General features: G+C 39.3%; 1 protein-coding gene across 1 annotated transcript in view; it reads left to right on the top strand.

Moving 5' to 3' along the window:
- The window catches only part of GAB2 (GRB2-associated binding protein 2), a 55,820-nt gene that overhangs the window by 33,151 nt on the left and 18,167 nt on the right, over positions 1 to 4,502 (top strand). The window lies entirely within an intron of this gene.

The raw sequence follows: 4,502 nt of genomic DNA on the forward strand, positions 1-4,502 counted from the left end.
GATGAAAGAAAATAGATGCCAAAGATGTCTGTAACAGCATAAATTTAAAAGAAAATTATTTTAATTAAATTGCACTGAATATTAAGTTATTCAGTTGCACCAGCCATATTTCAAGTGCTCAGTGGCCACTGGCTACCATACAGGGTCATGCAAATACAAAACATTTTCATCATCACAGAAAGTCATAGCAAGAACTCTCTGCTCTAGAGTAAGTTTTTGTTTTTCTGACAGCAAAAACTCTCTCAGGTATAGAGCCTGTACATACTTTTATTACCTTTTAGTCTCATCATTAGGGTAAACAAAAGCACAGGGCTTCTGGACTTTGCTGGAACTGGTTCCCAATTCTACCATGGCCAGCAGATTGCAAATCATGTTCCTGAATTAATTAATTTAGAAATAACTGATTTGTGTTATGAGAATTAAGGCAGTTAGAGAGCTGGTTTATTGATAAATCACATTACGGAATATTTTCATGCATAATCACACTTAAACCAATCAAACACACTGAGAAATTGCTAGGATCGATCATTTCTCTCTGTTTCACGGATGAAGAAACTGAGACTCACAACTTCTGAATGACAGAGGTCGGACTAGAACCCAGGCTTCTCCTTTCTGGTTGTGTACTCTTTTCTCTACACTGTGCTGTTCTGTGATTCTGGTTTTCTGAGTCATTTTCATACACTCCCAATACTCAGTTTGAAATCTGCCTCAAAAACTCATTTTCCTCAAGCAGCACGATTCATTTGTGAACTTTCGCTAATTCAGGCGACCTCCATCAGTGTACGCATGAGGGGCTGAGTTCTACATGGGTAGAATGAATTAGCCAAGATCCCTGAACTAGTTAGCACCTAATTCTTCTGAACCACAGACCAGGGACACTGGTAGAATGCAAAGTATTTCACAGGCTCTTCAGTTCAGTCAGTTATGGTTTCAGATTCAGGTTTGGCCACTTTGTGACCTTGGGGGCCATTTATTTAGCCTTCTTGACCTTCAGTTTCCTTCTCTGCAGAGTGAGAATAATTAACTCATGAGCATAATTAATGAACATAAAATGGCAAAACATTCCTGAGGTACCCATGAGGTAGGAGGTCCTCGGGACATACTGCCAGATGCTCTCCCAGGCCCCCACCCCTTCCGCTACACATAGGATCACAGGGGAGTAAGGAATGAGAGGCTGTACAGTCATAGTTTTAGTGAAAGACAGAGCACTTTATATTAGTGTCTCTCAAACAGGAACGGCACACGAAATACCCAAGCATCTTGTTGAAATGCTGCGTCTGATTCGGTGGGCCTGCGGTGGGTCCTGAGATCCTGGTATTCTGCAAAACCGTAAATGATGCTAGCACAGACTGCAGGTCACCCTTCCATTTTTATATTAATGCGTTACTGTCCTTTGGGACAGGACTCAGAGCGCGTATCGTTGCATGATAAATATTTGAACAAATCTGTTACAGAAATGTGTTATCTCCATAGCCTGTGGATGTTCATGAATGAAACAGAACTTACCTACATCTGGGGAAGCAACTTGACTGTGGGGCCTTGATCAAGTCGTGCTTTCCTCTGGGTCTTTGTTTTGACTTGTGTGGGTGAGGGAGCAAGAGGTTGATGAGTAGGATCTCAGGGAGATTTTAAAAAATAGTAAACTCAGTGTTTGTAGGATTCCAAGCAGGAATGGAGGGTGGGAAGGAAGCTTTCTTCAGTGGGATATATAGTTTCTGGTGGTAGTAGAGTAGTGTGCATGATAGCAAACATACTATAACAATTATAAACTCCAGACAAAACACTTTAAACAACTGAAGGCACTGAAGCAATCAAAAAGCAGGACAAATTTATTTTAAAAAAAGGGACCCACACTGAACAAGATTCAATTTACATGACTTTTCTTTTGAATGAAATTCCCATACGTAGCATCCCAAGTGTTCGGAAGATACTGAGAAATTGCTGGACATTTGAAGACACTGTAAAGTTGACCTGTAGTCAAGAGAACTCAGGTCGTAGAAACAAAATAAGCTCAGCTTTTGGAGTTAGCATACAAAGACTTTAGAATAGTTGTGTTGATTGCTTTAATCTGTGGCAGGGAGGGAAAACGGATAATGAGTAAAGAGATGGTGAAATTTAGGAAAAAGAAACTTTGAAAAAGAATGTATAAGTTTCAGTTTCTCTGTGGTGGCAGAAGCCACTACAGATTATCCCTCCCACTAATTACAACTAAAAACTCCAGGCAAAATATAATTACCCAAAGACTCTGTAAATGAAAGGAAGCAGATTATGTAGCAGAGCAAAATTTGGAGATGCAACTACGCAGAGTGAATTTTCTGTCTCTGGTGGATTTGTCCTGAGTATGGGCCCCCTCCCAAAGCAGCCCAGTGGGGCAGGCTGCTGAAACTCTAATAGAAATCTCATCTTTCTGCTTAGAGGAACCAGAAAAGGAGCCCTTCGGGGGCTGGGGAAGAGTGGAGTATCCCAGAGTGGAGAGAGCTAGAGAAGGGAGTTCCTAATTCTGGATATGAAAACCACACAAGTCTCAGGCTCACCTTGATGGGAGGCTGTGGGATGGGCGTGGAGCCGTGCAGACAGTGAAATGTTCAGTCGTGTCCGACTTTGCGACCCCATGGATTGTAGGGTCCGTGGAATTCTCCAGGCAAGAATACTGGAGTGGATTGCCATTTTCTTCTCCCGGGGATCTTTCCCAACCCAAGGCATCGAACCCAGGTCTCCCACACTGCAGGCAGACTCTTCACTGTTTGACCCACCAGGGAACCCATGTGTGAGGTAGACTCAAACCAGCATAACAAGAGCTTTGTGAACTAAACTGAGATTTTTACTACTACACACAAAAGGAGAAACAGAACTTAAAAGGCTAAACCTAACCATGTTGATTGCCTGCAAAAACAAACACATCAGCATTTTCCAGAGGATGATAAAAGAACGCAGTCTACATAACATTCAGAATATAATCCAAAATTTCTGGGCATACAGAAAATGAGCAAACTATAACTAATTCTCAAGGGCGAGCACAGAGACCAATCTCATTATTACCAGTGTTGGAGCTTCTACACACAGATTTAAAAGTCCACATGATAATGATATTCCATATGAGAAAAGAAAACACACTTGAAATTAATGAAAAGGAGTAGAAACCCTTATCAACCCAGGGGTCTGAATTCTGCAAAAGTATTCCTTCAGGAATGAAAACAAAGACATTCTCAGATGAAAAAGAAGTAAAAGAATTTCTAGGAGATTTAATTTAAAGAAATAATAAGGCTGAAGCCAAGGTCTTACCAGAAGAAAACTATAAGCAGGAATGAAGAAAGACAAGCAGAAATAGTAAATATCTTCAAAATTATAAAGTGTTTTTTTCCCTTCTAAATTCTTTAAAATATGTATGAATGTTGAAAACAAATATTAAACATTATCTAGTGGTGTTTTTACATGGTTTCATTTCTCTTCAACCTGAAGTTCCTTTTTTTTTTTTTTTAACTTTATTTCATTTTGGCCATTCTACGTGGTTTGTGGGGATCATTCCCTGACCAGGGATTGACCCTAGGCCTATGGCAGTGAACGTGCCAAGTCCTTACACTGGACAGCCAGGAAACTCACGTGAAGAGCCTCCTTTACCAGTCATGGCCATGTGATTCCCCTGGTGACCAGTTTTCCCAACTTTCACTTATCTGAAAATACCTTTATTTCACCTTTGATTTTATTCATTTTATTGAAGTATACAATTGATGTACAGTGTGGTGTTATTTCTGCTCTACAGCAGTGGTTCAGTTATACACAAGTATAATACACATTCTTTTTCATATTTCTCTTATGGTTTATCACAGAATATTGAGTATAGTTCCCTGTGCCATACTGTATCACCTTTATTTTTGAGAGACATTTTTGCTGAGTGTAAAAATGGCTTTATTTCAGCATTCTAAAGGATGCCATCCTATGGTCTTCTTGACTTTCTTTGTTTTTGATGAGAGGTCAATTGTTCTTTATATTCTTATTCTCCTGGATGTAATTGTATCTTTCTTCCTCTGATTTTTTTCTCCTTTAAAAAAATTGTGTTAAAATATGCATAATAGAAAACGTACTATCTTAACCATTTTTAAGTGTACAGTTCAGTAGTGTTAAGTACTTTCACACTCATGCAACCAATCTTTAGAACTCTTCTCATCTCTCAAAATTTAAACGCTATACCCTTAATGTCTCATTTCACCTCCCCCCAGCCCCTAACAACCTCCATTCTACTTTTTATCTATATGAATTAGGCTTCTCTTACAGTGTTTTTTGTGACTGGATTTTTTCATTTAGCATAAAGCCCTCAAAATTCATCTATATAGTAGCCAGTGTCAGGATTTTCTTCCTTTTTAAGGCTAAGTAAATATTTCATTAGCAACAGTTAGAACTGGACATGGAACAACAGACTGGTTCCAAATAGGAAAAGGAGTACGTCAAGGCCGTATATTGTCACCCTGCTTATTTAACTTATATGCAGAGTACATCATGAGAAA

Source organism: Bison bison, unplaced genomic scaffold (genome assembly GCF_000754665.1).
Source record: "Bison bison bison isolate TAMUID 2011002044 unplaced genomic scaffold, Bison_UMD1.0 scf7180017864324, whole genome shotgun sequence".
NCBI lineage: Eukaryota > Metazoa > Chordata > Mammalia > Artiodactyla > Bovidae > Bison > Bison bison.